Genomic DNA, 25,625 nt, shown 5'->3' on the forward strand with positions numbered 1-25,625 from the left:
CGGTCCTGCCGCGAGCGTGGCCATGACAACCCACAAACGTGAGGGCCACCGTCTGCCATCGAGCTTGATTATGGACAGTGACATGTTACTTTCGTATAATTGTCACGTTATGAATAGTTATTTTCCTTTTGGTTTTTTCCAACCATTTAAAAACTTAAAAACCATTCTTAGTTCGTGGACTGTACCAAAACTGCTTTCCACAGTTTGCCACCTGTGCTTTACTGGTCAAAGTCGCTGGATTTCAGCTCCCTCTGCTCCCATCGCACAGCCCATCCTGGCCTCTCTGCCCCGGTTTGGAACAGTCTCATCTTTCCGCCCACAAGGGACCGTTCTCTCCTCTCATCCATGGCCCCGTGGAGGTTGTCCACGTAGGCGCTTACAGGTGAGCGGCTCCCTGAGTGGCCTGTGGGGTGTTTCCATGTCCGCTCTGACCTCAGGTTCTTGTCTGTAATAGGAACAAGAAGTACCTGCCCTCCAGGGTTGTTACAAAGGTGGGGCTTCAAGTTTCAGCTGCCCATGAGGCACTCAAAACGCAGCCGTTGTTGTTGTAGATTTCAGTCTGTTCTTAAACCTGAGCTGGAAGTGGCTGCATCGCCCACGTGTGTGGCTGCTGTGTGGCTCCTATACCCAGGAGTCGCGTGCACCCTGCATTGGGCCTTTGAGCCATTCCAAGTAGGAATCCCGCTGCCCCTCGTGGCCCCACGCCCCTCAGGATGAGTGGGCACGGCTTCATCTCCGGGGCCACTCTGAGGGCACTTTCACCTGGATCACACCAGTTCGGGGCCTCCAAGGAGGGTGGGTTTTATGCCCTCCATGCATGTGGGTATCAGCGATCTGTTATCGGCTGTCTCTTATCTTTGCTGACTAACGAATTACACAACCTCAGTGCCACTCTGGTGCGTATCTCCGTTTCTGGGTCAGGAACCTGGCTCAGGTGAGCTGGGCACTCTGGCTCCAGGTCGCTCCCGACGCCTCATAGGAGCGTCCCTTCAAGCTCACCCGGGAGGCCGTGGTGGCCTCGGGTCCTCACGGCTGCTGCCACGTGGGCTTCTCCCTAGGGCAGCTCACATAAGACATCCCAAAATCGATGCTTGTCCGAGTACCAGGTTCTTTGCGAGGCACAGCCAGAAGTTTCTTATGGAACAAGGAAGGGGTGACAGTCTGAGGACATCCGCCTGACTGTGGCCCCTTGCTAGGTCTAGTTGTCGGCAGATGGAGGGTTTTCAAACATGTTGAGGACATGGGCCACGAATAAGACCTGGATGTCTTTTAGGGGGAACATGGAAGTTAAAACATAGGAATTGTTTATTTAAGCAGCTCTGACACCTGGTAATTCACTAGTCTAAATTACTATGATAGTGGAATTGTTTATCAAATGATCATAGTTCAAGCATTAGCTTTATGTGGATTTATTCCACAGCCGCGTGAGCACCTGCTGTATGCACGATACCTTGCTGAAGGCCGTATTTGTCAGTTTGTTCGGGCAAAAGATAGAAGGGTGTCACTGGAATTACTGTCAGTGTTAGAGACGGCACCACACAGCTGTGGCACCGAGGCCGCCAGCATCCCACCACTGTTGCCGTCTCGGAGAGCAGGGGAGAGGAAGCCCCATGGGGGAAGAGCCAGGACAAAGGCAGTGTGTTTTCTGGTCTTCATGCCCTGAGTCTGGCGAGCAAACATTGGGTGCTTTCATTTTCAGAGTCAACAAGGTGGAAGGTTCCTGAGTCGTTTTGTGCCGCTTTTCTAGGAGAGGCTTTGTTTAATCTGCTTGTTTTCCGAGTGTGTCACTATCACTGTTTTCAACTTTCTATGTTTTCATTACCTTCACAGGAATTGTGAAAATGAGGCGGTTTATTCAGATCAAGGCTGATTGCTCTATCCTTTCACTTTTTCGTTTGGTGTTTCCAAAAATCGGCTGTTCTTTTAGAGTCTTGCAGAAGGATATTGATTGAATCAGAAAAAAGCCAAAGGTCCCCAGACGGAGCCGGGCAAGGCCATGCGCCTGTCCCCCCTCCTTACACTCAGCCCTGCGTCCTGTGCCCCCAACACGGGAAAGGGCCAGTGGGGTGCGGGCCGGCCTGTGCCCATGCTCAGGGGTCCTAGGAGCCATTATTAAAGAGTGCATTGTGCAAACTTCTACTTAAATAAGTTATGTGAAAAACAGAGCTAGTAAAGCCTCAAAACTTGTTGCTTCCTAGTTGTTTTACTGGTTTTGCCATCAGCGTGCCCCGCGGGCGTCTGCTGCATCCGGTGCACATCTCTCTTGCTCCGGGTCGGGGTCGCTAGGCACCAGCTGGAAACTGGCGATTTTCCCAGAGAACTGGCTGGTAAACTTTCCCAGCGGAGCGGGGCTCTGGGGTCTCCAGCAGCCAGCCCCACGCTCCTCGTGGGTTCCCATCAGAGCTGGACAGACGCGGAGGCACATTCCGTAGATTTCAGCTCGGTTTCAGCCTTTGCTGTCTGCATGAGGGATACTTGATGGGAAATGCGTTGATCAAGACACATTCTCACTTTTCTGAAATCTGTCACGCCAGCTCCCCCTCTGTGAAATCCAGGAACCACCCCAAGAGCTGCTTGTGGTGCGTTGTATGATGTCGCGGGTGTCGTCTCGGAATGGCTCCTCCTGTTGGGTCACGTTCCTCATAAAAGAAACCGACTCGGATGCAGCAGCCAGTGAAGAAATGGGCCTTGGGATTTCCAGGGGATAGTTGAACCTGGAGTTCTCGGTGTCCTTTTCCCTGCAGATTCTCAAATGAGGCTGACCCCTTATCTGGAGCATCAGAAGTTATCAGCTAACGTGTAAAGCAGAACCACTGAACAAGTTCATTCATTCAGTGCTGTTTAAACACTGAGTAATGTTTCCGCTTTGTCACTTCCTTGAGTAAACATAGCGCCCAGTTCTTCTCTTTCTCGTGAAGGTGGCAACGTGCCATTCATTCTTTCACGCCTTTTGTTTCCTCCTCCTTGTGTGTAAGGCCCTGAGGTGGACCGAGGATTTGTTCCAGAAAGAATCAGAGCCAGGTGCTGCCTCAAGGAGTTAAAAGTCTCGTAGGAAAGATGAGAGGGTGGTTGAGTAGCGGGCAGCAGCAGATAAAGGACGCTGTCAAGAGGAGAGGAGAGGGGCCAGCGAGAGATGAGGGTGAGGGCGGCCTTCGGAGCAGGTGTCCTTGGAGCTGGCCCCCTGGGTGAGTGGGGACACTTCCTGTCCGTCCTTTGGGAGGCGGCGACACCACTGTTCCAGCGTCCGGGAGCGTCGGTGGTGTTGGCACCCTCCCTTGTGCCAGAATGTTCAGGAATTCCACCGACTCCGAAGGATACCGTGAGAGGTTTACATATGTGTTGAATTAGGGTAGACTACAGAAAGCAAGAATGGGTTTTCATTTCCGTTCCAGAATTTGTAGTATACGCCCACTTCTCTTTTAATATATAAAAATAACAGCCTTATTGAGATTAAATTCACATGCCATACGTTCACCCTCTAAAGTGTACAGTCACTGTTGTTTAGGATATTCACAGAGCTGTGCAAAAGTCCGCGCTATCTAGTTTTAGAACATTTTCATCACCCCAAAAAGAAGCCCACACCCGTTAGCAGTCACTCCCTGTTGCTCCCTCCCCCCAGCCCTGGGCCACCGCTGGTCTGGTTTCTGTCTGTGTGGATTTACCTCTTCTGGACATTCCCTGTAAGTGGACTCCTACACTGTGTGGCTCTTGGTGTCTGGCTTCCTTCCCTCAGCATCATTGTTCAAGGTTCATCCACGCTGTGGCTGTGTCAGCGCTGCAGCCCTTTTTTATGGCTGAGTAACGTTCCGTTGTACTGATGGACCACGCTGTGTTTAGCTGTCCTCAGTGGGTGGGTATTTGAGAGGCTCCCACTCTGACTGCTCTGAAGATCTGGGCTGTGAACACTCGTGTACAGGTTTTTGTGTGGACATGTAGTTCAGTTTGGGGGGGTGTGTAGGCATGGAAGTGCTGGGTTGTGTGGTAACTCTTGTCAGTTATGTTCTGTGTTAACTTTTTAGGATCTACCAAACTGATTTTCAAAGCAGCTGTCCCTTCTGCATCCCCACTGTTGACGTGTGAGGGTTCCGTTTTCTCCCCATCCTCCCCACGCGTGTTTTTGCTGTCGGCTCCTAGTGGGTGTGAAGTGGTGTCTCCCTGTGCAGGACGTCTGCTTCTCCCGATGGACTTGAGACCTGAATTGATGACAAGAATGTATTGGAACGGTTGAGACTCTAATTTTAGTGTATGTAAATTAGACGTCCTTTAGAAGATGTTCTCCTCGCTGGGTAATTGTGTGGGGGGCGCAGAGCCTCGTGTCAGAGCTGTGACTCCATTTTGGAGCTCTGGGCCGCGTCTCTGGGAAGAGCTGCTCATTGGGGTTCAGTCAAGGGGCTTCCCCAGGACGAGCAGCCGCCTGAGTGTCGGCGCTCAGGGTGAAGGGCAGAGGCCAGTACCCGGCAGCACCCGCTCCCACCCCCCGCGCATGGTTTCCTTTCTGAGGCAGCCGCATCCCACCAGTGTCACATCTAGACCAGACTTAGCGCTGTGAGGTTGGTTTGTGAAGAAGGGGGGCCCTCGTCCAGGTGGACGGGGCCAGCACTGCCACCGCTTGGTGGAGGGAGCCCTCTTGTGGGGCCTCCCTCAGGGCGCCTGCTCGTCCACCCCCAGCCCAGCCCACCCCTCCCCACCCCGCTGAGTCGTCTCCCCCATGCTGGCGTCTGTGGTCGGGTCTGTCTCCCACGTGGAGGTTCTCAGCTGGGAGGGATTCTGTCCTGACATCCCCACCCCCGGGACAGTTGAATGCCTGGGGGCATTGAGGGGGAGCTGTTGGCATCGTGTGGGGGATGGGAGGGTGTGGCTATGCGGCCTGCAGCACACAGGGCCCAGCACAGTGAGCAGTCGGCCTGGGTCTTGCAGCCCCCAGGCCGAGAAACCTGCTCCAGCGGCCGCTCTTGACCTCCGTCACCGTGAGCGTGTGCCCCCGGCTGCTTGATGCGGGGAACACGGGGCTGCGAGCCAGCAGACTCTGGCTTCTCGCTTTGTTGCAGGTCGTTGAACTCACACGCCCGTGAAATTCTGTTGTCGTGAACGGGCTCTGCACATTTACCGTCATTTGTTGATGCAAAGGTCAGAGATGAGTGTTCTTTATCTGTTGTTTGCTGTGGTAAAGACGCTTCCAAGGCTATCTGGACGGGTTTTGGAGGCTGTTCTGTGAACTTTTATTTTATTTTTTTATAGAATTACTTCATCTTCTTCCTATGTTGTCAAGCAGACAGAATGGCGTCCATTCTGAAATGGGAAATTCTTACTCAAATAATCGCATGTCAGTTGACAAAAAACCCTTGTGTAGATGGTTCTCTCAGAGCTACAGCAACCTGCTTGGTTACAAGTTACGCATTTTTCACGTGAGTTGCGTTTCACTTAAAGAAATGCTTACAGCGGAAACAAGCGCTTGTTCGGTCCATGTCTGTCCTGATTCCTGTCGTCGTCAGCTCAGTAAGAGCTACAGTGACCTGAGCTGCTCGAGGGGTTAAAGGGAGAGAAACACAGAGGTGTCACTCTGTTGAGGAGCAGTGTGTCCTTCTGAGCCGGGTCCCTTGGACGTTTTATGCCCAGAGCCTGTTCCTCTCAGCCTCCTCCATGTGCGCGGCCCGCGAGGTGGAACAGAAGTCACTCCTAGTTTTCTCTCATTCCCTAGAACTCGTGAGAGCGATGTCAGAGCAGGTTGCTCAGCGAGAGCAGACAGGGATGGAGGCCCATGCGCGCGGGGCCACGTGGGGACAGCAGACGCTAACCGCAGAAGCCCCAGGGCAGTGGAGGAACCTGCTGTGGGCCGGGGTCAGTCCGGGCTGCCGCAGCTCCTGGGTGGTATCAGTGCCGTCGTGCACTGAGGTTAAGTGCTGTGTCAATATTCCTTTTCGCAAACCCTGTCTCTCAGTGCACACCTACTTGCCTCATTTTTTCCAGCCAGTTCACGTAGACGTTAAATACACGTTCAGAGCTGCAACGGGTCCTCCTCCTCACTCAGAGACTGGGAGTTCCAGGGCACTGAGTCGTGTTTGTTTAAGATAGTGATGACCGCGGTGTCCACAGCACTGCCAATAAATATTTATTGCTCTGATATGAATCTGATTAAATCAAGCGGAGATTGAAAATACAGTGGCCTGGGAAGGATGACAGTTAAGCTTTTATATATTAAACGTTACATTCGTTGATCCCACAGGTCTTTTTAGTGGTTACCGGAGCTGGGATGGTGCCGTGCCTTTGCACACGTTGGACAAACGTCTGGCTCATGAGCCAGGTGTGGCCCACAGGCCAGATGTCCTGGCATGTTTTAGTTGTGTTTTCCAAAAAGCCTTGAAGCTCCTTGGCTCGGCCTGGGCCCTGCAGCGGGGGTGGGAGCCCATATTCCTGCCTCCCCTGGAGCGGCTGCCACAGTGGGACACACCTGCCCCTCCCTCAGGGACTGCCTGGCCCTGCGGGTATTTGAGTTTCTGACCCTGACAGAGGATAGAAACCAGCATTAAATATGATCCTGTTATCACAGAGTTTAATCTAATCAAGGTCACGACAGCTACCAGTAGGAAAGTTTTTTCTTCTCCCCTAGTAACTTATTCATCCTCGGCTCGACTCCCTGCAGTCTGTTCCCGCTTGGGGCCTGAGCAGCTGGGACGGTACGCCTGACCCTCAGCCCTGGCTCTGGCGGCCCGGGGGCACGGACTGGGCCTCAGACCCTGGATTCGTCTGTCACGTTAGGTGACAGGGTCTTCATGTCCACAGTCAGCCATCAAATTCCTGTCACCTCGGAGCTGAAGTCAGACAACATTTCCTTTAAGAATATCAAGGAATAAGAAGAGTTTGTGGAAAGATTGGTAAATTTACATCACAGTGTGCAACTTCTCTGTGAAGAGTGTGAGAATTAAGAGAAGTGACTGACAGGGAGGTCTCTGCCTCCTAGATCAGCAGTGTCTGTCCCCGTGAGAACTTCTGTGAATCTCTGGGGAAGAGAAAACCCAACAAAAAAGGGGAAGTGACACGAGGCTCACGATTCACGAGAGTTTAACCCATTTGGCCAATAAGCGAAGGGAGGGGCTGAGGAGGGAAAATTGGGGCCCGTAGCTTGTCTGTGACGTTCCAGTTCTCCACAGACGCCGAGTCAGATGTCATAAAGTGTTAACGTTGCCGACTTGGGATGGCAGGACATGCTAGGTCACCGTCCACTCCTGGGTACTTCATTAAAGAAAAAGTACATTACCGTAGAAATGAAATGCGTGGAAACCCCTCACGGCTCTTCCTGTTGCTTCTGTTTTGGGATTTATAAATCCCAGCAGAGGTGCGGATCACTGCCCTCGCCCCTTGGAAATCTCCTCTGGCTGCTGCTGAAGGTGAAGGGCAGATTCTGAGGTTGTGAGTTGATGTGAAGGTCGTCATCGGTTGGAATGCGGGAAGCTGCCCGGTCTGGTCTCCGTCCGAGCCGACTGCAGACAGATCTGCGCTCGCTTCTGGGCAGGTTGATCTGGGGGTGTTTCTTCACTCCCTGTCGGTAGTTCAGAGGGGGTTATGAGGAAACCTTTCCGCACGTTCTCCAGTGATTGTGTTTCCTGAAGATGGGAGAAGCCCCACTCGGGATCTTTTGGGGCGTGTAACACCAGCAGAGTGTCAGGAGCGGTTGGCCTGACTGGCTTCTGTGTCCTTGTCCGCAAACGTTCCTCACATCCGTTTATACTCAGACGGCGGATTCCGTGGAATAACATGGTTCAGATCATACAACTCAGAATGTCAGCAGCAGAAAGGGTTTGTTTACGAATGCTCTTGGTGTCACAGAACTTGCAGGCTGAAGACAGCTGGCGTGCGGTTGCGTCCAGGACGTGAATGTGACTCACAGGGCTCTGCCTAGAGCTCGCCTTCCCTCCCTCCCTCCCTCCTCCTCTTGCCGAGGCTGTAACACCGTCCAAGGCCTGACCCACGTCCACACAGCTCCTGCTCCGTCCCTGCCCTGACTTTTTCCACTTCGGTGTCCGGTTACATCACGGCTGGGCTCCCCTTCCACGCAGGAGGGGAGGGTGGGTTCTTAACTGCGCAACCCCGTCTTCTCCAGCTGGGAGTTAGAAAGGAGGTGACGGTCCCCAGTCCCTGTCGAGTCCCCACTTTGGTAGCTTCTTAAGAGAGAAGAACGAAAACACTGTTCAGTTTGTTCCATTTTATGCCTCTAATTCCAAAAAGCATCCGGCACACAGCAGAAAGATTATCTCGGCAGAGTCTTATGTGCTTTTAAATCTAAGATGTGTGTTGTTGAAAGAAACCATTCTTATCATTGTAAGGGAGATGCCAAAAATTAGGCGACGCAGCCCACCACTCCCGCAGGGGAGTTCTAAGTTAAATGAAGAAGCCGTACCATGAAAACCACTGCGCACCTATCCACAGACCTGGGTGCAGCCCGGCTCTGCCAGTGAATCCTGCGGTCTTCAAACATCACGTCACGTCTCTGGGCTGTGAAGCGTTTGGACGCAAACACCCCTGCTTTGGCTCCTGTTCTGCTCTGCTGAGGGTCTGGACCACCAGGTACGGATTTGAACAGCCTGCCATCAGGCCCACGGCGCCAGTCTCTCAGAGACGCCTGTTACACTGGTTTCTTCTTGCCAGCAACGCCGCTCCCGTTTCTAAGTTCCCAGGATGGTAGCACATCCAGATTTTAACATCTGCTGATATTTATTAGAAACAACAGCAGAAAACTCTCTGCTTTGGGCATGATTCTAATCTTGAGCTTACATTTGCTATCTTAGTTAAAACATTTCCTAATGTTAGAGTATGTTTCGATAGCTGTCAACAAATGTGAATTCACATACAGATGTCCAGCCCATTTCCTCTTCAGACCGGAGCACTGCATGTACTCTCAGGCACGTGCATCAGAGGGGAGCGTCCATGGCCCCCGTCTGCTGGCTCTGTGAGGACCGTATCCCATAGGGACGCCCTGGGGTGCACCCCCCACTGCCTTTGCAGGGTGTCCTGGTGTGAAACCCCCTAGGGCTGAAACCCAGCACTGCTTCCCGCTGGCCTCTGTCACTGTTTGCTGGGATCCCTGCAGAGTCAGAAGGAGGGAGCACACAGCAGGAACGCTGGTCAGCCAGGGCACATGTGCGCTGCCCCTGCTCTCAAGGGGAGTAGGACCGCCCTGCCTGGGAAGTTCAGGAATTAGGGGGAATTTGGTTGTCACAGCAATTGGGGGTGCTCTTGGCAATAAGGGGGCAGGACACGGAGGTTTGACATCCTGCAGTTGTGGGACAGGCTCATATAATGAAAATTATCCCATATTTATAGTTAGCTGAGCCCAGTGCCAGCTCCACTTCACGTGTAAGCACAACGTTGTGTTCAAGGACCTTTAGTGCATTGAAGGTTCTGGAAACACAGCTGTATCAACGGTGCTTTTTATTTTCTGGGTTCTGATGCCTCGATATCTGGGGACTTACTGACCCTGGAGGGATGGTCCCCCCGGGGCTAGCTTTTCCCGGAGATGGTACACAGGCCTTCCACATGCAAACCAATCCATGCAGGGTCCCTGCCCCCACCGCCTCCTGTATCGTCTCTCACCCTCAGGGCCACTGTCCCCTGCCCTTGTCTCCCGGAGCCAGGTACCAGACAACCAGGACAACCCCTAAACCCACAGCCACTGAAACTGGCCAGTTGTAAGCCCGCTCACCCAGCCTCTCCCGTTCCTTCCCACAAACCACGGGAAGGCTCCTGCCCGCGTTCCCCTTGCCCCCTCCACCTCCTGACCAGCCCTGGTGCTCCCTGCGTCGTGTGCCTCCTGTTTCTAGGGGTCTGTGATAGAAGAACTTCCCTCACAACAGTCGTTTCTGGTTCTGCATGATTTACCACATCTGATTAAAGCAGATCCCAGGAATGTTTCAAGACATCAGCTGTGACATAAATTGTGGGAGGTTTTATTTTCTTTGGAACTCTACCAGGACTTGAAACTGTTCTGGAAAATCACATAACATGTAGTACATGGTGTCAGACCCCATAAAGGCAGGAGTATCATGCTTGGTTGTACCCAACACAGGCCTGGGTGTCAGTGTGCGGTTGTACGTGACCCAGACCCGGGGTATCAGTGTGTGGTTGTACCTGATGCAGACCCAGGGTGTCAGTGTGAGGTTGTACGTGACGCAGACCTGGGGTATCAGTGTGTGGTTGTACCTGATGCAGACCCGGGGTATCAGTGTGTGGTTGTATGTGACACAGCCCCAGGGTGTCAGTGTGCGGTTGTACGTGACACAGCCCCAGGGTGTCAGTGTGCGGTTGTACGTGACACAGGCCTGGGGTATCAGTGTATGGTTGTACCCAACACAGACCCAGGGTGTCAGTGTGAGGTTGTACGTGATGCAGACCTGGGGTATCACTGTGTGGTTGTACCTGATGCAGACCCGTGTGTCAGTGTGCAGTTGTACATAACACAGACCCAGGGTGTCAGTGTGTGGTTGTACCTGACGCAGACCCGGGGTGTCAGTGTGCGGTTGTCCCTGACGCAGGCCCAGGGTATCAGTGTGCGGTTGTACATGACGAAGGCCTGAGGTGTGGTCGTAGCTGTGCATTCCTGGTGACGTCACTCTTGAAGTTGCAGGTGGAGCCGTGCCGGTGCCCTACAGGCTGAAATGCGTGTGTGATCATCATAACTTGTGTCGCTTCCGTCTTTCCTTTAGAAACGGCTTCATGGTGGTTTGTAGAAGTCATTGGAAGGGTTAGGGCTTATTCCTCATGAGCCTGATAGGGGCGGGATATTAGGAAGTGTTTGTTAAGGGAAGGGGGTGACAGGTCTGCAGGGTGGAGAAGTGCTCCCTGGGATGAGCAGAGCCGGACGCAGGGAGAGCTCTGCCCTGGACCATGCCGCAGCACAGGTGGGCACACTCTCTGCCCCTCCTGCCACCTGGCCGGCCCCAGACGGGGCCTCTCTGAGCAGCTTGACTCGTATGTTGGCTGATAACCCACCCCAGGGACAAGCATTGAAGGAACGGCCCTGGAGGCTGTGTGACACCCTAAGCCCCCAGGCTGTGTGGCTGAAGTCCCTGTGATTCAGGGGTTTGTATGTTCCCTCACATGCTTGTGTGTATGTTCGGGGCCAGGGAGGTTGGTGCAAACGGGGTGGAAACATGAAGAATTTAGGTCACGTTAAAGGACCTGCTGATGAGGGTGGGTCCCAGGGGCATTTTCATATGGCATCTTTACAGCCTGCTGTTTATTGTGCAAGATCGGTGATTTTATCACTGTCCTGGTCCAGGCCAGCCTCTGCACTGGTGTGGAATGCCACCGCCGGGGCCCATTTGTGGCTTCACCCGCAAGGGAGTGGTAGCCTCTCTTGGCGGGGGGCTCCGTGCTGGGCCCTGAGGCTGCTGCAGGTGCTCCTGACGGAGTGAACGGCAGTCGCCAGGATGTGCGACCTGGCACGTTGCAGCCAAAACCTCGGTTAGGAAACTGCCAGGACGTGCGTCAGCAGCCAGGACGATGCCCGGGGCTCTGATTGTTGGGTCTCGCTGCAGCGACTCACCGTGGAGACCTGGAAGACACACGCTCTGAAGACTCGTCTTCTCTTTGCCCACCTGAGAGCCGAGGGGAGGAGGGGGGCATGTCCGATGGGTGCCGCTCTCCCCACCCCCCCCGAGCCTTCAGTGGCTGACCCATGCCGGCCTGGGCCGCGTCCTCCCGCCCTGCAACACAGCGCCTCGCGGAGAGGTTGAGGCCTGGATGCTGGGGCGGGGGATGCGAGCCTGGGTGCGTGGGGAGACAAGCACGCCCACCCTGGCCGCCCTCCAAAGACAGGCCTTGGCCCACCAGTGGTCCCACTGCCACACCCACCCTTGCCGGCCACTCCTCACGACAGCACAGCTCTGCCCGGCCTCGCTGCCTGTGCCCCCCTTTTATCCAGGAGGTGATCCAGTGCCGGGCCGTGGCTCGCCCCTTTTCCTTCAGAACGCGGGCCAGCCCCACCCCAGCCACGGGTCTTATTAAAGTGGGTCTGAGGGCATCCAGCAGGGCTGTAGCTCCAGAGCCACGCTGAGGGTCAGGGTCGGCCTCCGTCAGGAGAGAGACATGCTTCACCCTGGCCTTGGGTCACTTAGCACGTGGGGGGCCTGGGCAGGAGGCTGGCCAGGCAGTGCACGCCCCCTGCTCCCCATGGAGGCTGCGCACGGGGGCCCAGGAGAGAGCGGTGGGCAGGGGCCCCTTGCTGCACCCGGGCGCTGGCCTGTTTCCCGCCCCGTTCCTGTGCATTGTGCGTGTTCTAGTCCTACGGGCGGGAGGCCTGTGTGGGACACTTGGGTCCCGGCGGCTTCGCCCAAGAGAAGGCAGCAGACCCGCAAGCCCCGTCTAACCCGCTGTCCCTCAGGCGGCGTTCTGGGAGCGGGGCCCTGTAGGGAGACCCAGCAGCGGGCCTGGGACCCACAGCAGGACCCCCTGCTCAGGTGACCTTCCCTCCATGTCCTGCCTCTCATCCGCGTCCTAGAGAATCTCCTCTAGGCGACTTGGGACCTGCTGAGGAGATGCACTGTGGGAGGCCGGTTGCGAGGATGCTGCTGCGTCAGCTCATGGACCACCAGCATCCGTAACGACTCCTTCTGCTGCTGCTGGTGTCCCTGTGGAGCAGCTGACCAGGAACGAGGTGGTCCCCGTTTGCTGCGAGAGCGTCGCCAGACAGTGCCGGCCCAGACGCTGGCTCGCATCCTCGTCCCGGCCCAGCAGGCTGTCAGAGCTCAGGCCTGGGAGCCGTTCTGTTTTGCGTTTGTCGTCTTTTGCCGGCCACACAGCTGCCTCCACGGGCCTATCGGAGCCATCAGAAGTCCCTGAGGAGCGGCGGGCAGTGCCCTGTGTCACCTGCGCCCTTTAGGCCTCTCGGTGAGGTGACATCGTAGCCCCGCCTCCCACAGAGGGTGTGTCGGTGGCTGACTGTACCTCCTTCAAACCTGCGGCTTCGTGTTCTTGAAGCTTCTCCCCCTGACCCTTCTGGTCTCCTGTGCAGGCTGGCCTCAGCCTGGCGGGGAGAGAGCCTGCCCGGGGCCACTGTCTGCTCTGCTCTGCATTCCTCCCATCACCCCGCGTGGTTTGGCCTCCTCGCCTTTGTCTGACGAGTCTGTCTCTGAGAGTGTTTCATGACACAGTCAGGATCAAGGGGTGGCCTGAAGAAAGAAGAGGAAAGTACTGACGTTCCTTAAGTGAACTTCAAACCCGGGCAGAAACGTTTAGTTCTGGTGTCCTGAGGACACGCTGGTCTCCGGAGTGGGCCGTGTGCTCTGAGGGAGCTGAGGGCCTTTCGTTGTGAGCACCCGTCAGGAAGGGGGCATGTCGGGCGCTACCCTCCCCCCTGGAGGGCCCGGCAGGGACATGGTTTCACTGGACTCGCCGAGCCTTTGTTCCTTGGCTGTCAAATTCCAGACACTCCACCATTTAGGGTTTGGGGGAGGACTTTTAAATGTGCGTTTCCTCACCGAGGCCTGAGCTGTGTCTTCTGTGGCGATGGCCTGGCCGCAGGCACAGCTCCCCCACCTTCCTTGCTGCTTCTCTCACTGATCTGTTTATTCAGCGAGGACTTGCTGGTGCTTCCTGCGCACCAGGCATTGTGGGAGGTGTGGGGTATCGCGTGGTGGCTAAAGGAGATGGTTCCCGCCCCACGAGCTCCTGGGGCGAGGGGCACGGTGGTAATCGCCTGAGCAAATGATCCTCGTGGGGATAATTCCACCGACTCGTGAAGGAAACGACCCAGCTGACGGGAGCGTGGCGGGGTCGGCAGAGTCTAGAGGGGTGGCTGGGGACGGCCAGCCTGAGCTGCGAAATGGGGAGCTGATGGCAAACCCCCAGGTTCCTGCCGTGTCTGCGTCTGCTCCGTCCCAGCTCAGAAGTCACGGTTCTGATGTCTTCGTGTAATTAGCCGTTAAGAACGTGCGCACAGCTGGCCCTCGTCTCTTGCCCTGAAGATGTTTGCTCCTTAATCCTATCTGGTAATAAAAAGCTGGCGCCCTCTTCAGTGACTTGGTCGGCGATGACAGTGGTGACACTGCTGATGCTGGGATCTTGTGAGCTCAGTTTGGGGCTGTGGCGCAGGAGATAACAGAGGCAGCCGTGTCTCTGTTGAGGGTCAGGTGTGGCGTTGGCACGGGGAGCCAGCTCTCAGCACTCGCGTCTGGATTCCTGGGCTCGCGGCTCACCTGCTGTGCTGAGGACGCCTTCCTGCTCCCCTGGCTGGGGCCGGCGGAGACATCGCGCACCCTGGCGAGGGTTGGTCACAGAAGTGTCCTTCATTGGCCAGCATTAGGCTAAATGGGTCCCTTCGTGGAGGACGCGTGAGGACGAGGGGTGCTGGGCCGAGGGTCACCTGGGACCTCACGTTGAGCCTCTTTACCGTCTTGTGCTCAGGGAGGGTTTGGTCATGTTGCACAGCCCTCTGTGCGTCTGCCTGTCCTTCTGGACCCTGTGACAGCGTCTGACCTCATGCACCTCAATGGGCGTCCCGCCCCATCTCGGTGGAGCTGAGAGCTGGGCCGTGCGCCGGGCATGGAGATGAAGCTGGTGGCTCAGACTCTTCATTTCCATGGGACTGTGGTGACGGGGGGCAGAGACAGAGTGACAGCATGAAACCTGCTCCTGGGTGCCCACAGGGCGGGGCCTCTCCTGTCCTGGGACGGGTGGTCAGTTCAGACTCCCGGTTGTTTGTTTCTTAGGAGGGAAGTTTGATGGCAGAAGGACAGCCGGGGGTGGTAAGATGCAAAATGAGGAGCACCCAGTGCCAGATCCGCACCCAGGCACCTGGCGTGGAGAGTAGCTGAGCGTGGGGACAAGGGGCCGGAGCCCCCACCTGGGGCAGCGACCAAGCACGGTCCTGAGCACAGAGCATTTGTCTTCTGTTAGTATCCGTTAGAAACCCAGGGAATTCTCAGCCTGGAAATGTTTCACAGGCTCTTTTCATATGTTAATAAAATGAACCTTGACTCTGGCAGGATTTTGCCCGACTGCCAGCCCCTTCTGCTCTGGTGGCTTTGGGGTGGCCCCGTGGCCTCGGGGGCTGTGTTCTGAGTCTGTCCTTTCTTCCGAAGGGTGTCCAGGCACCAGTTTGCTCTTTGGGACTGCCCCTCTCTGCCCCATCCGCCCCCCTCATCGCTGTCCTTCCCTTCACTTTGGCCTTGGCCGGCCCGCCCACACAGCCCCATGATGGGGGCCACAGTCGGACAACGTGGGGACCCCCTCCAGCCACTGCTCTGCCCTCACCCCTGGTTTCTGCATCTGTCGGCACAGCCACAGGTCTGAGGTCCCCTTCCCAGCCCCGAGGCACAGACCTCTGTGGGGCTGGGTGACACGGGGATGGCCTCATGTGCCAATGCGGTTATCTCCCCATACCTTTCAGAATCTTCGCGTCCGGGTTCCAGAGGTTCGTGCCGGCTTTCAGGCAGCCTGCTCCAGACTGCCGCCCGCCAGCTGAGCCGCAGGTTCCGAGGCTGCTCTGTGTCTGTTGTTACCCGGTTTGTCGGCCTTTTCCCTGAACCGCACGCTGTGACTCCTGACTCCGTCCTGCATTGACTTCATCGGGTAGATATTCAATATTTAGAAAACACGCCCGCGGTGCACTTGAAGGTATATAATTTCAGCTGTTAAAGGCCTACATGCATTTCAATGTGTTTTTGTTTGTGAATTGGGTGTCTGCTTAGTTTTCTGGCTAATTCACCCCTAGGAGGGGAGACTCAGTGGTGGGAAGGAAATGGAGGCGTCACGCAGTTTGCTGGCAGCCTCGCGGGTAAGTGTGTCTATCACCTTATGAAGAGCTGGGGGTCAGGAGCCTGGTTCTTGGAGCGTCTCTCCTGCTCAGGGATCTTTGTCCGCTGTCCTGCTTGCAGTGTTTTCTGCTGAGCCCTGTGCTTGGGCGAAATTTCTTGAGATTGTCGGTGTTCCAGTGTCTTCATCCACCTTGTACCAGCGAGAAGCTGCTGAGGCGGGGTGCAATTGTAACAGCCGGGGACACACCGGGGTGCACTTCTGTCATAGCGAGTGGTGTGTCCTGGGGGTGTCTGGAGAGGAGCAGAACAGCTTTGCGTGAGGCTGGCTGGTCGGGGCAGGTGTAGGAGCGGGATGGGGCCCCGACAGCCTGCCCACCCCACTCCCCTGTGTACCTGGTCTTCCGAATCTTCCCATGCATCCCCGTTCTTCATAAACGGCGCCAGCACAGGGACAGCGGGCCTCCAACCTCCGTCTACCCTTCCGAAGCTCTGAGGGGCCCAGGCACTGTGTGGTGGGCCCTGGGGTCCCTTGGCCTCTGGCTCACAGAAGGACACTAGTTGTTTCATTGGTGACTCACGATTCCCTGCTTTTTCTCTCGGGGGGAAGAGCTCATGGCGCCGGGCAGCAGTGGCCTGCGTCCTTGCTGAGGGGGCTGGAGTTGGTCATCGCGGCCTCCACGTTACGCTTTCCTCTGTGGCCCAGGCGGAGCTGCATTCTCTCTGACCTCTGGGGCAGGGAGCTGGGCTCTCCTTCTGATACCTAGGCTCGTGGCTCTTCCTAGAGGCCTCCTGAGACTTGTGACCCTCGGCTCCCCTCTTAGAATGCTCTCGTTTGGCCACCTGGTCACTCACTTTGGCCCATCTGTCTGCTCCCCCTAAGATTGCAGTTGTTGACTCTCACTGATGGGCGCCCGGTTCTCTGACTTCTGACTTGGGAACTCCCCTCACAGAGACCCCTCCCGAGGCCCCGCATCCGTCTCTGGGCCTGGGCTCGGTACCACCCCTCCTTCAGGCAGGGATGCTGAATCCCCCGGCCCCTGGTTTCCTGGGTGAGCTGAGCCCCATAGCACACAAGTGGGGGGAGACAGGTGATTTGCCTGTACGCGTTTACTGGGAAGCTCCTGATAACCCCGTGGTGGAGGCGGGGATGTCTCCATTTCTGCAAATGCAGGCATGAAGTGCATTTAGGGAGTCACTCAGAGCCACAGTGGGAAACCAGATGGCAGCCTGGTCCTTTTGGTCACGTCCCTGCCATGTCCACGTGTTTTTCCCACGTCAGGTTAGACCTGTGGTGTAGTGAACATGGAGGCTTCTTCAGACGCTGCCTCGTCTGGAAACTTACTTTTGTCAGAAATGGAGGGTGAGTTGGACGACATCGGCATGTTTTTGCTCCTGTTGCGTCTCCCAGGGGCTCCGGAGCCGGTTTTCAGGGCTTGCTCGTCCCGGCAGCTCCCCGTCTCTGCAGTTGCTCCAACCTCTGCACGCTCCCACGGGAACTGTGCTGAAGCGCAGGGTCTCATTCTACTTCTGTGACCTGTCGGGATTCGGCGAGTCCAGCGTGGGCTAAAGGTCCTCTGTGGTCAGAATTTATATTTTCATTTCCATTCTGGAGTCAGTAAATTGCGGTTTAGGTCAGCTGGTGTTTCACGTGCTGCCGGTGGTCGGTGTTTCCAAATGAGGTGGACCATCGCTGGTGCTCTTGTGCTCCAAATGATTTTGTGCTTAAAACTATGTTCATGGCAGAAAAATGCCACTGCGAGCCTCGTAAATACCCCGGGTTAGTCTGGGAGAGTGCACTGCCCCAGTGGATGCCAAGGGCTCTGGTCCACTGAGAACGGAAGGGGGTCACCTGCGTTTCTGCCTCGTGTGGAGGCCACAGAGCCTTGAGGTCCAGACCTTGCTCACGACAAAGGACTTGGTTCTCGTCGCACACTTTAAACACGGATGTTCCACTTGGGGAGCGTTATTTTAATTATCGCACATGAGTGAGGCTCACGAAAGCAGGAGTGAAGACCACCTGGGCACAGACAGCCATGTGGGACGCAGCTGGGGGGGTGAGGAGCCGGCACCCCTGTCGTCTTCAAGGGGAGAATGCTGGCACTGCTTGTGAAACGTGAGCCAGAACAGTGGCTGTCATTAGAAACACCGGAGCCCTCTATTATCTTCTTACCTGGCAGACAGGAAATGTTGCCTTTTAGAGCTATAAACAGACTCCAGAACCGGCATTGCCTTGTCATCGGATCCCTGTCAACGTGAAGGATGATCGTTAGGAGGAACCAGCACTACAAGACCGATCTGCTCATTTGAGGCTGGATCACGAGCCGTGTTCCGGGCCCACAGTGTAATCAGCTAATGGGTTTTGTCTGTTTCAGCTGAAATTCAAAACTTCCATTAGGTGACTAACACTGGCTCAAACTGATTTTCAGCATTATTTTTAAAAACCTCCGTCGTCCTTGTCTGCTTCCTGATGTTAACGCCGAGCAGCCTGAGCCGCATCCTGGTAAAGGCAATGGCAGAGCCTCTGCTGAAACTTGGTCGCTTTCGGTAATTCAGCCATTTTCTGGTTGAATTCTGAATTTGGAGTGGATTGTCCTTCCTGGCTGGCAGAGTGGGGGGAATGCACCGGAGACGTCCAGAGGTCCCGCTCGCTCCTCCTGACTGCCCAGCTCTGCAGATCGGCGGGAGCGTGGTGCTTGCGTCTGAAGCAATTGGTGGCCACTGCATAGGCCAGGAAGCGAGAATTTTCTGTGGTTCACGTCCAGGGCGTGGGGTGTGGTGACTGCTCCAGCTGTGTGTCCCCCGTCCTTCAGGCGTAACCTCTTCTTTCCGAGTTTCTAACTGTTGTTACGCAGAGTCCTTTGGAAACACATTGGATTCAACTCTATATCCATTAGGAAATGCTAAATATTAAAGACTGAACCTTGAAAATGTTATTCGTTTTCCTTGAAATGGAGAGAATCCTGCGTTCTGGTAAATCCTGTGCCTCACTGGTGAGAGGGCAGGAGGGTGGAAGGAGCTCAGCAAGGTGTGGGGGCGCTGTGCTGCATGGGAGGAGGGCAGCCGTCCTGACGCCGAAGCAGGTGGGGAGCCGTGCCTGGGTCCCCATGCACCTGTGCAGAGACGGCCAACCAAAGCTTTGTTGAGATATAACTTATATATCATGAAACCCACCTGTTTAAAGAGTACATTCAGTGGGTTTAGTACATTTACCAAATTATGGAACCATCACCGTAATCTAATCTTGAAACATTTTCATCATCCCAAGGAAACCCGTCCCGTTAGCCATCACTTCCCCACCAGCCCTGGCAGCCACAAGCCTACTGCTGGTGTCTGGATTTGCCTGTTCTGGACGTGTTGTATGAACGGAGTCACATAGTATCTGTGTGGCTGGCTTCTTCCACTTGGCCAGAGTTCGATTTGCATCTGCCGATTGGTGTTGATTTTGAGCGTCTTTGCACATGCTGTTGGCCGTGTGTAGGTCTTTGGAGAAATGTCTATTCAGGCTCTTCTTATTTATCTGAGTGGTGACAGTCCTTTCCTTGTCCCAGGTGCCAGTCCCTTACTGGGTACATGATTTGCAAGTATTTCTCTAGGGAAACCCCGAGGGCCTCTCACGTAGCCTTGGGGGCCCGGCAGGCAAAGGCTTGACCCACGTTCACCTGCGTCTTGGCGGAACCTCTTGTGATCCCCAGGAACACGGAGGTCTGTGCGTGCCCTCCGAGTTCCCCTTCCTCTCCTCCCTGTTCCCCTGGGAGCGTGTCAGCACACTTTCTCATTGCCTCCCTGGTTCTGAGGAGGTGGGGGGCTATGCACCATGCCCCTCCCCCCAGAATAGAGCTGCGGACTGTAATCCGCTTCGCTGCCCTCTGGAGTTGGCCCTAAGCAACGGGTCTCCCACAAGTTGCACGGCGGGCCTCCGACTGCAGCACCGCCTCGATCTACTTACAGCTTCATCTGAGGCAGAGAAGACAGTTGGTGTGTGTACCTTGGACCTCATGCCTTTGTTGACTGAGCCCGCTGTGTGGTGCCTGCCTCCTCCCATGCAGTCTTTGTGTCTGGAGCCCTGTATGGTCCACTGGCTCCTTGCCTGCTTGGAGCAGGTGACCAGCAAGTTCTGGTCACTCCCTCCCGCTCCCGTGAACAAACGGGTGAAGGTGTGCTCCGAGCTCCTGGTGACTGTGGTGCTTTGTAGGTTAGCTCCCTGCAGACCTGCTGGTCTACTCGGGGTCCTTGGAAGGCCCGGAGAGGGGCACACAGCACTGTGGGTTAACTAGTCCTTCTTGGGCATTGTCACCTGTGTTCAGCCTGCGGTGGGCGTGAGTTGTTCATGTCCACACAGCCCTCCGGGTCACAGCAGCCCACGTTAGATACACTTGCACGGCGAAGTCCTCTTCTGTAGGTGACGTGCTGGGGTGGAGCTGTGCCCCCTTTAGGGGCTTGTGCAGATCCCACAGCCTTCTCTCCTCCACCCTGGCCGTGCTCCCCAGGGGAGGTCTTATTGCCCGGGGGCGAGAGGGAGGTTTCAGGGGCCCAGGTGGAGGGGGCACTGGAAGACATCACAGCCACAGAGAGGTTTTTCAAAGTCAGCTAGGGGTTCAGGGCCAGTGCTGGAGTCTGGGGGGTACAAGATGTTTACAAGTTCTCCAGTTCAGCGCATTTTCCCCCATCGGTGCCATACCAGCCTCCACAGATCACCCCGTTTCTTTCCTGGTTCAGCTCCTCTTTCCCTCCCTGAAGAGAGATGCCCAGCAGAGCAGGGGACGTGCGCCCTTCTCCTCCATAGCTCTCAGCAGAGTGTCCTGCATCGTGTGGGTCTCCGCGAACGGGAAGGGGAGCTGGCTGAGCGCATGTCAGATGTCTGTCCTCTGAAGTTCCTTCTCTGCCCCCCGATGGTGAACTTTCTTACCTGTGTACGTGTCAGAGCCGACAGGATGGGAATGACCCGTTGACATTCCTGCTTGGTCTAGGGCACCATCGCTGAGAGAAACGGGTCAGTAGGTTTATTTATTTTGACAGTTTATAGGCTTAAAATTAAATACTTGAAATAACTTTGCATTTGTAGTTTGGACATATTATCTGTGGTTTGTTCGGCTCAGTAGCAAGGTGTGAATACCCTTGAAATACAGAGATTTATAAAGAGTGTTAATAACGTCTCTTGGGAAGATATAACTAATTTTCCTCGTTGTAGGTTAGATGCATGAGAGCATGAGGAAAAGCAGACTCTCAAAGGCAGTCCTCGTCCGGTCATTTCTCCTGCTGCTCTCTTCAGAGACCTAGAGCCCCCAGCCCCTAGAGAGGATGTAGCGTGTCCAAGACTGAGGGCTGCGGGCTTCCGGGCACTGCCCGCACAGCAGTGCCCACGGGATTCCTTGCTCAACAGAACTTTCATGAAAGCCGATTTCACTGGGCTCTGGCGCTAGGATTCTCCTTTACTTTAAAAACTGCTGGCACCTGCAAGGTGTCCTCTGTGGTCTGTTGTAAACTTAGAAGTCAGAAGTCTTTTTTTTTTTTTAAAGATTAGCACCCGAGCTAACAACTCTTGCCAATCCTTCCCCCCCCCCCGAATTGCCCCAGTACATAGTTGTATATTTTTTACTTGTGGGTCCTTCTAGTTGTGGCATGTGGCATGCCACCTCAGCATGGCCTGATGAGCGGTGCCATGTCTGCACCCAGGATCCAAACCAGTGAAACCCTGGGCCACTGAAGCAGAGCACGCGAACTTAACCACTTGGCCACATGACCGGCCCCAGAAGTCAGGAGTCTTAATCCAGGCTTCTTGTGCCTCGAGGCTCAGATTTGAGAGACCACGACTGTCCCCAAGTGATGCCATTACAAAGAGAGCTGTCTTGTCTCTCTGTGCATCGTAGTTTGGAGAAGTGGGAGGTGATGATACTTTGGGAGAAATTTGATCCTATTCCAGAAATTATTTCAGTCAAGGACCCTTAGGGAGGCTGACATCCTGATCTAGGATTGCAGACATGTGGTCATCTACACCCATCTCACAAAAAACCCAACCCCCAAAGGGCACAGCAGTGATGTGAGTGGTCTTTTTCAAACCTCAGGTCGCAGCTCAGTGAGCGGTGCGAGTTCAGAGCAGGTGTGAGAGAGCAGCGTCTAAGCGGGTTTCTCTTCTGTGTTGACGTGTGTGTGCTGATCAGGATTGATTTAAAATGTGCCGAGATGTATTGCTTACCCCAAAGAGTTTGAAAACCTCTGGATTTCTGGGCAAGGTCTAAGTGAATGTTCTTTTCTCTTTGTTTAAACTTTTTCTTGTCTCGACCCTCTGTCTGTCAGACAGCCAAACAGCATCAGCTCTGCCAAGTCCAAGAAGAGCGTGACTGGCGTGCGAGGCCAGAGTTATAAGCAGCCGCCCGTCTCCTTCCGTTTCGTGAACTGCAGAGCGGCAGGAGACTCGGGGACCGGGATCTGAGCGCTGTGAGAGCTCTGCTCTTCGTTTGAGGGGGGTACCCGGCATGCACATCCCCGTGTGTGCCTGGGAGTCAGGAACCGGAGAAGATCCGACCGTCCTCTCAGGACGCATCTGCCTGACTTTGGGTTAGAGACCTAACTGAACTTTCTGTGTGCCTCAGTTTCTCAGCCCACAGCTTGCTTCAAGGCCCGGTCCTTGACTTGTGTGCTGAGTGCCCTCGGGCAGGTCACTGAGCCTCTGAGCCTTCATTTTTTAATTCCTGGAGAATTGTTATGAAATGGAGACGTATATGGAAAAGCTCCTTGTTGGTGGCGTATTGTTTTTCAATGTTATTATTGTGCTATTGACCTTGAAGGACGCACACCCGTGATCCACGCTCAGAGGTGAGAAATACGTAAGATCACCCCATTGCTGAATGAAATGGGTTAACTCCCCTTCTAGGTGGCATCAAAGAGCCCTGATGGCCGGACCCAGGCCATGGCGGAAGTGAGCTGACTCCAGACAGCTTACGGCCAGGTCTGCTCCGAGATTTCCGCTCTGAAACATGTAGTTGGCACCGCGTGGACCATGGGCCCCCTCCTGCCCCGGGCTTCTGTGACGTCCCTGCATTTCGTTCATGGGGGAAATAGGTCTGTCTGACACGTGATTGTGTTAGGATCCCGTTGGAACTGTTTGCTCTTCGCGATGCTTTGTCTAGAAGAGGGGCGCATGTGGCGGGGCTCGTGTTTAAAGCTGCCCCATTCTTTAGCCTCTGTCGGTGGGAGAGGAAGCACCCGAGGCTTGTCTTCGTCTGGCTTTATGGGGGCGTCTCAGTTGTTCCAAGTGTTTGAACACCTGAGGTTTGAGGCTGGTGGAGGAAGCGAGCGGTGTCTGCACACTCCAATCACAGAAAGAGGGGAGGTGAGAAAGGGGCTTTTTTTGGTGGTTGTCCTGCCGTGTTGAACAGAGCCTGGCCTGCATCCCTTCCCCCCTGCGTCCTTCCTGCGGTCAGCGTGCGTGTCAGAGCTGGGTTTGCTTCCTTCTTGGCACACTTTTCTCTGAGGGGCTGGCTGTGCCCTGTGATTAAATCCACTTTCTGGGACTTCGAGCAGAGCTGCTGGAGGCAGGAACTGCCCGCAGTTCGCGTGAGGGTTTACAGTCACGCTGCGGATTCCGGCCCCAGAGGAGAAAGAACCGACACACCCAAAGTAGGAAGTTAATTCCGGTTTGGGAAGTCTAGAGATGAAAGCATTTGCCATCCCAGAAGCAGAGGCTTTGTCGCTCTTTCCTGTGGCCGTGCGTTAGGAAGGGAGGCGAGGCCAGGCGAGGTCGGCTCCCGTTTCCTGAGAAGGGCCTGGAGCTGTGAATACCCGGGGCAGGTGTGACCTCAGCAGCTGCCAGGTGGAGGTGAGCCCTGTGGGACCCTCTCACTGTGCCTGTGACCGACGGGGGAGCCTGTGGATGAACCAGGCACAAAGCTTGTATCGTCGACCTGAGATCCAGGGGCAGTGAAGAAGGGAAGCCATAACATTTATTAGAAAGATGCCGTGGGGCCAGCCCCGTGGCCGAGTGGTTAAGTTCGTGTGCTCTGCTGTGGCGGCCCAGGGTTTCGCTGGTTCGAATCCTGGGTGCGGACATGGCACCACTCATCAGGCCACGCTGAGGTGGCATCCCACGTGCCCACAACTGAAATATACAACTATATACTGGGGGGATTTGGGGAGAAAAAGCAGAAAGGAAAAAAAAAAAAAGATTGGCAACAGTTGTTAGCTCAGGTGCCAATCTTTAAAAAAAAAGAAAGAAAAATGCCAAATTGTATCCTTTTTGTTTTGCTTTTTTCTTATAGTTTCTTTGGTTTGGCTAGGTGATAAGTCAGCTGTTGAAATGGTTCTGGTTTTGATGTTTTCTGGAACATTCCTCGTCCTGATCATATGGGCTGCACCAGAGAGTCTCTGGAAGCTTCAGGCCAGGCCTAAATCGGATTATTCAAACCCCAGGACCGTATCCAGCTTCACTGAGCGTCAGGGTTCCAAAGTATGGAATATTCTCTCCCCATTAAAAGGTAATTTTCAGAAAAGGTAGAACCATGGCTCTCGTGTTGGTGTAAACAAACACGTTTAAGATTTTATTTTACTCATAGTGAGGGAACCAGATGTTGTAACCGAGTCAAAGGAAAAGTCGGAACAGCGCGAATCTATATGGAGTACAGCCAGGTTGAAACAAGCGTGCAAATATCATGGGGCTGGCGTTTGTACCAGGGAGAGGCGCCCGTGGAGCATCTGCTTGTGGGACAGACTTGACTCGTCTGTAAGGACTTTGTCCCGGCACCCTGCCCGACAGAGTTGTCAGGTGGCTCAGAGACCTGGCAGAGGGCGTGCTGCCCGAGCAGCCGGTGGATCTCTGTGGAGGTCTCCACGGAGCATGGTTTTCCCTCCTCCACCTCCCCAGTGGATGCTGGCAAGAGACAGCACTTTCCAGTGTGTGGTTCCAACAGGTGTGCTTTCCACTGATTGGCGCAGAAGCAGGTTTGAGGAGGAGCAGGGAGCTGCTCCTGGAAGCCTGAAGCGGTGTTTGCTGGCTCAGCCCCGAGCACCTTTGTTCTCTTAGGAACTAGACGTCACTGGAGACGGCCCTGCCCCTAGGATTAGGCAGACGGTGTTCTTCTCCCTCTGCTCACACACTGCCGAAAACTTTAAAAAGAAGGAGGAGGTGAATACTTTCAAAAAGCTTATTAAAAATCTGTTTTTAATTTATTTCTGAAAAAATTCATTGGCTGCAAATATGACAAAAATGTGAACATTCATTAAATCTGGATGGTTCATTTCTATACTTGGTAGTTTTCTGTATGTTTGAATTAGCTCGGAAGGTTTAAAGGTCATTCCCCCCGTGAATGAAAGTATTTGGAGAGGCATAGGGCCCTCAGTGGTGAGGCATAAGGGCCAGACCAGGTCCCACCTCGGAGCTCTGACCCACACCACTGCAGCCACCAGCCCAGAAAGGTCGTGTTAGTCACCAACCACCATATTTTGTTCCCATTCCCGCTTGGGACCTGCTAGAGAGCCAGATAGATTCCCAGCCCCCCGGGAAGCTCTGCTCCCCTCGCCCCCGGGCATCCTGCCCCGCTGCCTTTGGGCCTGGACGTGGAGGTGCCCACTCCCGAGTGCTCTGCGTGAAGGGCCCTTTCTTCATATCTGGGTCGTCCTTTGCTTCCACGGGCTTCGTGCTGAAAGCTGTTCTGTGTGTCTGTAAGGCGGCCTCATTGGCCTTTTCTCAGCACCTCGTGCGCATCCCTTGGTCCCTCTCGTGCTGAGGAGGGAGTAAGAGTACAGAGCCGTCTGGGTGCTTCCTTCGTCCATGGGATTAAGCACTTAACCACAGCGGAGTCCTTAGTGCGCTGGCTCAGACTGTCTCTCGGAATCACTGCCCCGCTCCTCTTAGTGCTTTGTGGTCACTGGTGGGCAAGGTCA

The 25,625-nt window shown here is 54.9% G+C and overlaps 1 protein-coding gene across 8 annotated transcripts in view; it reads left to right on the forward strand.

Annotated features, from left to right (window-relative positions):
* The window catches only part of ATP11A (ATPase phospholipid transporting 11A), a 154,336-nt gene that overhangs the window by 38,243 nt on the left and 90,468 nt on the right, over nt 1–25,625 (forward strand). The window contains exon 1 of one of the 8 annotated variants that reach the window (XM_070240021.1): nt 22,138–22,562. The exons of the other annotated variants lie outside the window; for them this stretch is intronic. The gene's annotated coding sequence lies outside the window, so the exon portion shown is untranslated. Of the gene's footprint in view, nt 1–22,137; nt 22,563–25,625 lie in introns of those variants that run through there. 8 annotated transcript variants of the gene reach the window in all.

The sequence above is a fragment of the Equus caballus genome, chromosome 17 (assembly GCF_041296265.1).
Source record: "Equus caballus isolate H_3958 breed thoroughbred chromosome 17, TB-T2T, whole genome shotgun sequence".
NCBI lineage: Eukaryota > Metazoa > Chordata > Mammalia > Perissodactyla > Equidae > Equus > Equus caballus.